General features: G+C 49.0%; 1 pseudogene; it reads left to right on the top strand.

Annotated features, from left to right (window-relative positions):
- The first annotated feature begins 1312 nt into the window (after positions 1–1312).
- LOC130017232 (uncharacterized protein C6orf62 homolog) lies at positions 1313–2275 on the top strand (annotated as a pseudogene).
- Positions 2276–12650: the final 10375 nt, after the last annotated feature.

The raw sequence follows: 12650 nt of genomic DNA, 5'->3' as shown, positions 1-12650 counted from the left end.
GGCCAGTACTTTCTTGTGTCTTTTCACCTCTCTTGGCGTGTGTCTTAGAACCCCGATGACTGAGAACAGACTCAGGCCTGCGGCTCTCTATTCTCAATGACCCTTTGAAGCCAACTTGCCAGTCATTTCAGTCACCTCCGGGAATTCACACTAAACACCCTGACTCAAGATCCTTTATATTAGGTGGGCACCCCAGCCTGGATATAGCACCACAGCAAACCCATTGACTGGATCCACTTTGAAATTTATGGAGTCCTTATGCTGCTGAACAGTGGCATAGGAGTGCCCTGATCCTCCTTGCCCACGCTCACTTCACTCCAGACTGTCCCTTGTCCCTTCCCCAGCCCCCACCCACTTCCTCTGATGTAGTTCTTCCCACACTAGAAAGATGCTTGATTCAGCAATTCCACATGACCTGTGGTGCACTGCATCCAAGTGTGTGCAGATGCCACAACAAAATGCGTGTAACCCCAGTGAATACCATAACCAACTGTGGGAGCACTGCAAATCCTGGTCATTACAACAGTGAAAAGGGAAGAGAAAGGGAAAATGAATGAACATTAACAGCATCAAGTAAGGCATAAGCACATCCATCCGCATAGTCCTAGACAGGGTCAGAACCAGCAATCTCATTGTTTTCCACCTTCACAGCTGTTCTTCTCACTGGCGTGGCTGCAGAGGAAGAATCTCACATGGAGTTGTCATCTGCCATCCCTTGGGACAGCAATAGCTTCCTCTGGAATGTGTCTTGTAGGACCTGCCCGCAGCTCTATTTCAGGTGGTCTAAGTACTTATGATTTTGTTTTTTTAGTCACATCTGGCAATGTTCAGGGCTTACTCCTGGCTACGCACTCAAGATTTACTCCTGGTACTGCTCATGAGACCATATGGGTTGCCCCAGGGATTGAACCTCATATTGTTCACGGACTAATCTAGCTCTGTGGTCTGGGATTACTCCCGGCAGTGCTGAGTGAACCATGCAGTGCAAGACTAAACCCAGACACAAAGCCTGCACTCCAGCTCTTCGTTCTATAGCCGTGTTTTGGGGGGCTTTCTTCATTTCTATTTTCGTCGGGGAAGCAGACTGGAAATGCTCAGAGGTTACTCCTGGCTCTGTAACTCAGGAACAACTCTGAGCAGTTCCTTGGGGACCAAATGCTCTATCCACTGCACTGTCACTCTAGACCCAAGGAAGGTCTTATTCTCAGAAATATGCACACAGGGTTATCGTGGCTAGTTTTTTATTCCAGCAAAGATTTGGTCCTAAGTATATAATGCGCTGTGAACATTCATTCAATTGGTGGTGGGAACCATGACTTCAAACGTTGGCTTTTGATTTGAGGTCACACCTATTAGTTCTCAGGAGCTACTTCAGGTTTGGTGTGAAAGGTTGTTGCTGGCAGTGTTCATGGGACCACAGGGTACTGAGCATCTAACCAGGGACTTCCGTTTTCAAATCCTGTTTTCAAACTCTGGCTTTTGAGAACTATTCCTAGTTTCTTATTGGAGGAGTGGCGGTATCTTTCTCTCTGTCTCTCTCTGTCTTTCTCTCTCACTGTCTCTTTCTGTTGGGGCCGGACTAGATGGTGAAGATGAGTCCGTGTAGAAGAAACAAGCTCTGTACAGACTACATGCTCAGCTTAGAAAGAAAAAGAAGCTCTAGCTGACCAGTTTGACTTCAAGATGTATATTACCTTTGCATTCAAGGAGAAGAAGAAAAAAATCAGCAGGTTTTGAAGTGTCTGAGGTCAAACCAGTCATGACGAATAATTATAAGAAAATATCCTAAAAGGTGTGCGGGATTCCAGCTATTCCTTGGAAAGTTCCATAGAGCTTTTAAAGGAGGATGTGGTCCAGCTTCCTGCTCCTCGATACCAGTCTGTGAGAAGGGATGTCATTGACTGTACTCAGGAGATGTATTTCATTCTGTGGCCTTAGAATGTTATTGAAAAAAATTGTCTGTCTACTGTTTTCTAGTTGGAAGGAATCTGATGAGCCTTTTCGTCTCATTCATGCCAAATTTGAGTTTCATCACTGTGACTATGAAAAACACTTTCTGCATGTACTGAGCCACAAGGACAAGACTGGAATTGTTGTCAACAATCCCAACCAGTCAGTGTTTCTCTTTATCGACCAACAGCATTTGCAGACTCCAAAAAATAAAGGTAATATCTTCAAGTTATGCAGCATCTGCCTCTACCTGCCAGAGGAACAGCTCACCCACTGGGAGGTTGGCACCGTAAAGAAACACCTGCATCCTTCCAAGCCAGAATAGAGTCTGGGCCAGCACAGTGGAGAAGATCAGAGTGCAGCAGGAGATCTTGTCTTGTTTTCTTACCACTTTATTCTTTCAGAGATTAAAGAAAATGGACTCATGCACAGAACACTCTGCATTTTGAAACTTGTTCATCCTGATTTCTTTTTAAATCATTTGTATCTCAGAACTGAAAAAAATTAGCTGTCTTCTTCACAGACTGTGTGAAAGAAGACTTTGCATATTTGCTGCACTGTATCAGCATCTTGTTAAAAATGTCAAATGAAAGGACTATTGTACACCGAAATGCTTCAATGTATTTGAAAGCACAAGGTGATACTCTTTTTGACGGTCTTTCCATTTGAGCTGGTTTTTGCCTCTTTGACATCTGTCATCAGCATTTAGAGGGTAAGAAGTACATGTAGGAGAATAAATAATTTTTACAAATGCAATAGCTTTGCTATAATTACCGTTGATCCAGAACACTGTCAGATTCAATCTAATGACCAGAAGTAGTTGTTCTAAAAAGAAAATTCAACCACGGAAAAGAAATCTTAAATGAAAAAAGCATCTCATTGCAGGTATTCTAGCCTCATTTTACTGGGCCAGGTTTGTTTAAAAAAAAAAAAAACAGACGAGTCCATGTAGACTATCCCACTAACGGTCAGGAATACAGGGAACCATGAAAATGGGCGAGACAAGACGTGTGTGTCCAGATTGGTTTCAATGAGGCTCAACATCTCTTTCTTTAAGCTGCCTTAAGTAAAAAACCTAAATCTTAGTATAGCAGAAGAGTCAGTCTTTTCTCATAGACCAGATGACACCAGACCCACTTGACACCAGATGCTTGAGGTTGTAAATAACAGGCCAGAACATTTGGCTGTGTTTCTTTCCTGAGGGCTGAAACTAACTGGCTTGTGAACATAATCAAACAATGTATGTCATAATGCCCCCGCTTAGGGGGCGTGGCTAGGGGCCAGTTGGTGGGGGCGGGAGGGGGAAAGCGCTGTTGCTCTGGCCTTTAAAGGTCAGCGGGAAGGCGGGTGGGGCAGGCCTGGCTGGGACTGCGGGCTCACGCTCCCCACCTCCCAGGTCTCACGCTGAGGCGGGCTCCGTGTCCTGCGTGCCTGTGCGGACTGCGTCACGGGCGTTGACCGCCGACCGCTGGTGGTGGCTCCTTGGAGACTGCCCGGCTCCTGCACGCCACCTCCGAGGCCCTGGGCTGCGCCCGCCATGCCAAGCTGCTGCTAGGTGGCCTGTGCTTGGGGCCCAGCTGGATGCTGAGCGTGTGGGCGGGCGCTCAGAGCAGGTGAGGGGCGGGCATGGGGGTGGGGGTCCTTGCCAGCCCGTGGGGCCCAGCTGGACGCTGAGCGTGTGGGCAGGCGCGCTGAGCAGGTGAGGATTTGAAAGGATCCTATGTATTTCCCAGTTTCCTTCTGGGAATCAGAGCAAAAAGCTGTTTGCTAGTTCTTAGAATTGGAATAATCTGCAGAACTCAACACCGCCAGTTAATAATAGTGCCTAGATAGTCTGTGTGCTTTTCTGGAGGCAGTGTTTCTGAGTTGCCTCCTCCGTAAGACCTGAGCAATGCTGGGTGTGCCCCTTCCCCCCCTCAAAAAAAAAAAACCCACAACAGCAGTAATAATAATCTGATGTCAATTGTAGTCAAGGATATTTTCATCAGGCTTTTATATACTCGAGTTTTATTCTAGTTAAGTTTCTGAAAGGCCCTGCTGTAGAAAGGCTTGGTAAAGCTTGCCTACTTGAGTCTACCACACGTTAAGGGTGTGCTTCTGTAGATCCCTTTTTAGGGTGATTCATTTGAGAAGCTTGACCCTCACCAGCAAACAGGTGTCTTAATTGGTAAAGGTCAGAAAAAGGCGTCTGGTAGGTTGCGTTATAACGGTAACATTATTCAGCAAATTTTTGTGGGTCTTTGGTCACCCTTAAGAATGTCTTCGGGTGGCCTGAAATTCAGTGTTTGTCTAAGGATGATGACTTTCCTCATCTGAAAAATGTCTGAGCTCTCAGAGGGTTTAACTTGACAAGGGAGATGTCCTCGGTTCCGATGACAGCCCAGAGAAGTTCTAGCCTGTGATTCGGTTAATTCAGCAGTGGAGGAGGACCGTGTTAGATGAGTTCACGGTATGGACCCATGTTCAAATGCTCTGAAAAACATCGCATTGCTGTCTCAATGACAGCTCCCTGTCAGAGACCTCCACAACAAGCACTTGAGTTGCCTGAAGTGCCTCACAGCGCTGGGATAGTCCTTTAGGAACAGGAGCAGAGAGCTTTCATCAGCAAGCTGTGTGAAAGTAAAACAGACTTCACAAATGGCAGTGATTGCTAAATGTCCCCACATGGCTGTGACCATGACTTCAGGGAGTTGTGGCAGGTGTTATACTGAGGCCTTACAATGATGTCCTTGCTATTTCCTGTATGGTGGGAGTTTCCCTTCCTCTAGGAGTGGAGACGTGCCTTTGATTTGTGGTGTCTCCTTCTGAGTTCAGTTTTGGAAAGAAAAAAAATGACTCTAAAAGAACATATTTTTGCACACACACACCCCAACACTATTTCTTTGACTCCCCAAGTTCTAAAAACAATTATTTGAAAGAACCTTTTCAAATGAGTAAAAGGTCTGCTTCCTTTTCCAGTTCAGAAGATAAAGTAACATTGTCTACGTTATAAAGCATGATGGGGAAACATGAATGTCAAAGGAAAAGTTGGTGACTCCTTTCTGGATGTTGTGGCTGAAGATCATTTAAAGATTGATGATTTGGGTGAGTCTGGAAGATTCCTGAACTTTTATAAGTGAGCTATTGCAGTGGGTTCAAATTTTTTTCCAAGAATTTTAACTGACAACATGCTAAGCAAAGTATTAAAATTCAAGATGTGCAAGTACATTTCCATTGATAAAGAATGATAGTAATACAAGCTTAATGAACTGTAATTAAATGTAGAAAGTTAGATCTACTTAATCTCACATTTAGAAAACAACACATCAACAATGTTTTTTACACCACAGCTCTTTGTAACAGCAAAGGACTTGAAACAAGTACGTGCCCATCAATGGAGAACTGATGTAGTTCAGTCGTACAGCATTATACTATTGTTCTAAGGAGTATTTAGTAGAAGTATCAGTGGTTATCCATAGGTAGGCTGGGAACACGAGGGAGATTTTCTTGTAAAACTTTTTAACATTTTTCTCCAAGTGTAAGTAGGCTACCTATTTTCAAGTGTATTTAAAGAAAAGAAAAAGAACTTGAAGGCTAAGTCTTCCTGGATGATCTCATCGGTAGATCATCCAAGGTAAGGAATAGACAGTGTTCACTGAAAATAGACCCATAGACTCTGATGACAGAACTGAGATTACCAAGGGTGCAGGGCATAGGAAGGAAGGTTCCTGTGACCCGAGAGAGGCTGTCCTTGTGGTGGTGGGGATGGTGACTTAAATTCCATGTTTTTAGTTGCTTTCAGCTTTTCCGATGACTTGAAAAAAATATTGGAAGGAGTCGTTTCCAAACATTCAATATTGGTTGTCTCTTTTTAAACCTCTTCATTTCACTCTTCTTTCCTTTGGCCCTGAATGCATGGAAGTGGCCTGTCTCTGTGACCGCCGAGCTGTGCTAATTCACTTCTGCTCTTGAGCCTAGTGATTAGGGTGATTGGTCCTATCATCAGTCACAATTGTCCCTGATCCCCTAAGTAGCTTCCTACTTCCCTGAGGATAAAAGACACATGATTTGGTTCCCTTTGCTCTTCCTCCCTTCTCCTTTTCTCCTTTCTCTCTTCCCCTGTCCCCCATTGCGGAGGGGGTGGGGTTTGTGTCACACCTGGCAGTATTCAAGGATTACTCCTGGATCTGTGCTCAGGGATCCTGCCCTGCAGTGTGTGGGGAATCCAGTACTGTGTGCAAAGCAAGTGCTTGCACCTCTGTACTACTCTCAGCCTCTCTCTTTCTCTCTTCATTCTTTATTCACGCGTTGGCCACCTGCTTTTTCTCAAGCACTGCATTGAATTCAACCCACATTTCCACCTTTGGGACTTTCCATCAATTTGACATTTCTTTCTGCCTGGGTCATTTTCTCTCTCTGACCTGAAAATCCTGCAAGTGTTGCTTTTCATCTTTCTAGTCTCAATTTACATGCTCCTTTTGACATGGCACTTTTCCCAACGCCCTCGTATAAAATAGGGTTTCTTACCCCTTTTTCTTGTTTAAAACATCCAGGTCCTCTCTCATCCCATTGATGACCAGCTGTTTCTTTGTTTCTGTTTCTCTCTGCCAGTAGACTTCATTGGAGAATAAAATAATCCTCATTTTACTTCACATTGTATATGGAGTGAAGTATGTATAAACCAAAAGGACAGGTGTAAATTTAGGATGCAGTGCGCATTTTTAACATCGATTAAAAATGTGGGCAAGTTGTGGGCGGGATTAAAGATAAATTAAAATAGATTAAAAATGCGGCAAGTTGTGGGCGGGACATTCAAAGTAAGAGAATGCCCTGGAACCCAGTGCATCGTTGCTGATCGGAAAAAATGCCCTGGTACCCGGATGCCAGAGCCATGCTTGTATGAGCTCATGGTCACTGGGATACTCTCTGGAAAAGGCTGGACGGGAGCACCTAGCCCATCTGGGACCTCCTGGTGATATCGGCTCTGTTTGGGGCCTGGAGCATTCTCCGGGAGCTATGGGGCCCTCCAGCTGGTTTTCTTCTTTGTTGCTGTGTGTTGTAAGATGGCGTTGGGGGCTAGTCGTGGGCATGACTTCCGGAATCAGAGATTGCCTGGGAGCCGAGGCGGCCCCTTTGCAGTTCGGAAAAAAAGTCCTGGTACCCGCATGCCAGACCCATGCCTGTAGGAGCTCATGGTCACCGGGATTCCCTATGGAGAAGGCAGGACGGCAGCACCTACTCCATCTGGGACCTCCCAGTGATATCTGCTCCGTTTGGGGCTTGAAGCATTCTCTGGGAGCTGTGGGTCCCTATGCCGGGTTTTCTTCTTTTTTGCTGTGTGGTGTAAGATGGCTCTGGGGGGCGAGTTGTGGGCGTGACTTCTGGAAGCAGAGGTTGCCTGTGACCGGGGCAGCCCCATTGCAGTTCGGAAAAAATGTCCTGGTACCCGCATGCCAGAGCCATGCTTGTAGGAGCTCATGGCCACCGGGATTCCCTCTGGAGAATGCGGGACGGCAGCACCTACCCCATCTGGTACCTCAGGGTGATGTTGGCTCTGTTTGGGGCCTGGTTCTTTGTCTGGGAGCTGTAGGCCCACCGCCGTTTTCTTCTTTCTTACTGTGTGCTGTAAGATGGCGCTGGGGGGGCGAGTTGTGGGCACAACTTCCAGAATCAGAGGTTGCCTGTGACTGGGGTGGCCCCATTGAAGTTCTGAAAAAATATCCTGGTACCAGGTTGCCAGAGCTATGCTTGTAGGAGCTCATGCTCACCGGGTTCCCTCTGGAGAAGTGGGACGGCAGCACCTACCGCATTGGGGACCTCCGAGTGATATTGGCTCTGTTTGTGCCTGGAGCATGCTCCGGGAGTTATGGGTCCCTCCAGCCAGTTTTCTTCTTTCTTGGTGTGTGCTGTAATATGGCCCTGGGGGCGAGTTGTGGGCAGGGCATCCAAAATCAGAGCTTGCCCTGGAGCCGGGGTGCATCATTGCAGTTCGGAAAAATTGTCCTGGTACCTGCATGCCAGAGCCATATCTGTAGGAGCTCATGGTCACCGGGATTCCCTCTTGAGAAGGCGGGACTGTAGGACCTAGCTCATCTGGGACCTCCCAGTGATATCAGCTTTGTTTGGGCCCTGGAGCATTGTCTTGGAGCTCTGGGGACCTCCAGCCAGTTTTCTTCTTTGTTGCTGTGTGCTGTAAGATGACACTGGGGGGCGAGATGTGGGTGTGACTTCATAATCAGAGGTTGCCTGCAGCCAAGACGGCCCCATTGCAGTTCAGAAAAAATGTCCTGGTACCAGCATGCCCAGGCTATGCCTGTAGAAGCTCATGGTCACCGAGATTCCGTATGGAGAAGGCGTGACGGAAGCACCTAGCCCATCTGGGACCTCCGGGTGATATTGGCTCTGTTTTTGCCTGGAGCATTCTCCGGGAGCTGTGGGGCCCTCCACCGGTTTCCTTCTTTGTTGTTGTGTGCATAAGATGGTGCTGGAGGGCGAGTTGTGGCATGACTTTTGAATCACAGGTTGCCTTGGCGCCGGGGCGGCCATATTGCCGTTCTTAAAAAATGTCCTGGTACCTGCATGCCAGACCCATGCTTGTAGGAGCTCATGGTCACCGAGATTCCCTCTGGAAAAGGCGGGACGGCAGCACCTAGCGCATCTGGGACCGCCCAGGGATATCGGCTCTGTTTGGGTCGGGACCATTCACGGGATCTGTGGAACCCTCGAGCCGGTTTTCTTCTTTGTTGCTGTGTGGTGTAAGATGGCACTGGGGGACTAGGTGTCGGCGCGACTTCAGAATCAGGTTGCCTGTGAGCCAAGGCGGCCCTTTGCAGTTGGGAATAAAAGTCCTGGTACCCATATAACAGACCCATGCTTGTATGAGCTCATGGTCACTGGGATACCCTCTGGAGAAGGCAGGATGGGAGCACACAGCCCATCTGGGAACTACCAGTGACACTGGCTCTGTTTGTGGCCTAGAGCATTCTCCGGGAGCTGTAGGGACCTCCAGCCAGTTTTCTTCTTTGTTGCTGTGTGTTATAAGATTGCGCTGTGAGCGAGTTGTGGGCATGACTTCTGGAATCAGAGGTTGTCTGGGAGCCGGACTGCCCCCTTTGAGATTCGGACAAAAAAGTCCTGGTACCCACATGGCTCTGGCATGAGGGTACCAGGACAGTTTTTCCGAACTCCATGGGTCCAGTCCGGCTAACAGGCAACCTCTGATTCTGAAGTCATGCCCACATGATTTTGCTTTTTGGAGCTCGTGGTCACCGGGATTTTCTCTGAGAAGGCGGGACAGCAGCACCTACCCCTGCTGGGAACTTCCAGTGATATCGGCTCCATTTTTGGCCAGAAGCATTCTACGGGAGCTGTGGGGCCCTCCAGCCAGTTTTCTTCTTTGTTTCTTTGTAGTGTAATATGGTGCTGGGGGGCGAGTTGTGGGTTTGACTCAGGACTCAGTGGTTGCCTGGTTGCCGGGGCAGAACCATTGAGTTTGGAAAAAATGTCCTGGTACCAGTTTTCCAGAACCATACTTATAGGAGCTTATGGTCACTGGGATACCCTCTGGAGAAGGCAGGATGGCAGTACCTAGCCCAACTGGGACCTTCAGTTGATATCGCCTCTGGTTGGGCCCGGAGCATTTTCCTGGAGCTGTGTGTCCCTCCCACCGGTTTTCTCCTTTGTTGCTTTTTGGTGTAAGCTGGCGCTGGGTGGAGAGTCCTGTGCGTGACTTATGGAATCAAAGGTTTCCTGGGAGCTGGGTCGGCCCCATTGTAGTTCGGATAAAATGTCCTGGTACCCACATGCCAGACACATGCTTGTATGAGCTCATGGTCACCGAAACTCCCTCTGGAGAAGGTGGGACAGCAGCACTACACCATCTGGGACCTCCAGGTGATATAGAATGTTTGAGCCCCATAGAATTGTCTGGGAGCTCTGGGTCCCTCCAGCCGGTTTTCTTCTTTGTTGCTGTGTGGTGTAAGATGGTGCTGGGGGGCGCCTCGTGGTACTGACTTTCGGGATCAGAGGTTTTCTAGGAGTCGGAGCGAACCCATTGAGTTTGGAAAAAATATCCTGGTACTGAATGCCAGAGCCATGCTTCTATGAGCTCATGGTCACCGGAAATCCCTCTGGAAAAGGTGGGAAGGCAGCATCAACCACATCTGGGATCTCCCGGTGTTATCAAATCTGTTTGAGGCCCGGAGGATTCTCCGGGAGATGTGGGCTCCTCCAGCCGGTTTTCTTCTTTGTTGCTGTGTGGTGTAATATGGCGCTGGGTGCGAGTCGTTGGCGTGAGTTCCAGAATCAGAGGTTGCCTGGGAGCCGGGGTGGCCCCTTCGCAGTTTGGAAAAAAAGTCCTGGTACCCGCATGCCATATCCATGTTTATATGAGCTCATGGTCACTGGATACCCTCTGGAGAAGGTGGGGCGGGAGCATCTAGCCCATCTGGGACCTCCTGGTGATATTGGCTCTGTTTGGGGCCTGGAGCATTCTCCTCCAGCCAGTTTTCTAGTTTGTTGCTGTGTGTTGTAAGATGGCATGGGGGCGAGTTGTGGGCATGACTTCCGGAATCAGAGGTTGCCTGGGAACAAGGGTGGCCCTTTTGCAGTTCGGGAAAAAAGTCCTGGTACCCACATGCCAGAGCCATGCTTTTTGGAGCTCATAATCACTGGGATATTCTCTGGAGAAGGCGGGACGGCAGTACCTACTTCTTCGGGGACCTCCCAGTGATATCCGCTCCATTTTCGGCCAGAAGCATTCTCCTGCAGCTGTGGGGCCCTCCAGCCGGTTTTCTTCTTTGTTGCTGTGTGTTGTAAATTGGCGCTGTGTGTGAGTTGTGGGCATGACTTCTGGAATCAGAGGTTGCCTGGGAGCTGGGCTGCCCCCTTTGCAGTTCGGATAAAAAGCCCTGGTACCCACATGGCTCTGGCATGATGGTACCAGGACATTTTTTCCGAACTCAATGGGTCCGGTCCGGCTTCCAGGCAACCTCTGATTCTGAAATCATGCCCACATGATTTTGCTTTATGGAGCTTGCGCGCACCGGAATTTTCTCTGAGAAGGTGGACAGCAGCACCTAACCCTGCTGGGACCTTCCAGTGATATCGGCTCCATTTTCGGCCGGAAGCATTCTCCGGGAGCTGTGGGTCCCTCCAGCCAGTTTTCTTCTTTGTTGCTGTGTAGTGTAAGATGGCGCTGGGGGGCGAGTTGTGGGTTTGACTCAGGACTCAGAGGTTGCCTGGTTGCCGGGGCGGACCCATTGAGTTTGGAAAAAATGTCCTGGTACCAGTATGCCAGAGCCATACTTGAAGGAGCTTATGGTCACTGGGATACACTCTGGAGAAGGCAGGATGGCAGTACGTAGCCCATCTGGGACCTTCAGGTGACATCGCCTCTAGTTGGGCCCGGAGCATTTTCCGGGAGCTGTGTGGCCCTCCCACCGGTTTTCTTCTTTGTTGCTTTTTGGTGTAAGATGGCGCTGGGTGGCGGGTCGTGTGCGTGACTTATGGAATCAAAGGTTGCCTGGGAGCTGGGTCGGCTCCATTGTAGTTCGGATAAACTGTCCTCGTACCCACATGCCAGACACATGCTTGTATGAGCTCATGGTCACCAAAACTCCCTCTATAGAAGGCGGGATGGCAGCACTTACTTCTTTGGAGACCTCCCAGTGATATCGGCTCCATTTTCGGCCTGAAGCATTCTCCTGCAGCTGTGGGGCCCTCCAGCCGGTTTTCTTCTTTGTTGCTGTGTGTTGTAAGTTTGCGCTGTGTGCGAGTTGTGGGCATGACTTCTGGAATCAGAGGTTGCCTGGGAGCTGGCTGCCCCCTCTGCAGTTCGGATAAAAAGTCCTGGTACCCACATGACTCTGACATGAGGGTACCAGGACATTTTTTCCGAACTCAGTGGGTCTGCCCCAGCTCCCAGGCAATCTCTGATTCTGAAATCATGCCCACATAATTTTGCTTTTTGGAGCTGTGGTCACCGGGATTTTCTCTGAGAAGGAGGGACAGCATCACCTACCCCAGCTGAGACCTTCCAGTGATATCGGCTCCATTTTTGGCCGGAAGTATTCTAAGGGAACTGTGGGGCCATCCAGCTAGGTTTCTTCTTTGTTGCTGTGTAGTGTAAGATGGCGCTGGGGGGCAGGTTGTGGGTTTGACTCAGGACTCAGAGGAAGCCTGTTTGCCGGGGCGGACCCATTGAGTTTGGAAAAAATGTCCTGGTACCAGTTTTCCAGAACCATACTTGTAGGAGCTTATGGTCACTGGGATGCCCTCTGGAGAAGGCAGGACAGCAGGACCTAGCCCATCTGGGACCTCCAGGTGATATCGACTCTGGTTGGGCCCGGAGCATTTTCTGGGAGCTGTGTGGCCCTCCTGCCGGTTTTCTCGTTTGTTGCTTTTCTGTGTAAGCTGGCGCTGGGTGGCGAGTCGTGTGAATGACGTATGGAATCAAAAGTTGCCTGGGAGCTGGGTCGGCCCCATTGTAGTTCGGATAAAATGTCCTGGTACCCACATGCCAGACACATGCTAGTATGAGCTCATGGTCACCGAAACTTTCTCTGGAGAAGGCGGGACGGGAGCCCCTACACCATCTGGGGCCTCCAGGTGATGTTGAATATTTGAGGCCCGGAGCATTGTCTGGGAGCTGTGTGCTCCTCCAGCTGGTTTTCTTCTTTGTTGCTGTGTGCTGTAATATGGCGCTGGTTGTGAGTCGTTGG

Source organism: Sorex fumeus, unplaced genomic scaffold (assembly GCF_029834395.1).
Source record: "Sorex fumeus unplaced genomic scaffold, SorFum_2.1 ptg000183l, whole genome shotgun sequence".
NCBI classification, from domain to species: domain Eukaryota; kingdom Metazoa; phylum Chordata; class Mammalia; order Eulipotyphla; family Soricidae; genus Sorex; species Sorex fumeus.
The sequence above is the reverse complement of the archived record's forward strand: the minus strand, read 5'-3'. Positions and strand labels throughout refer to the sequence as shown.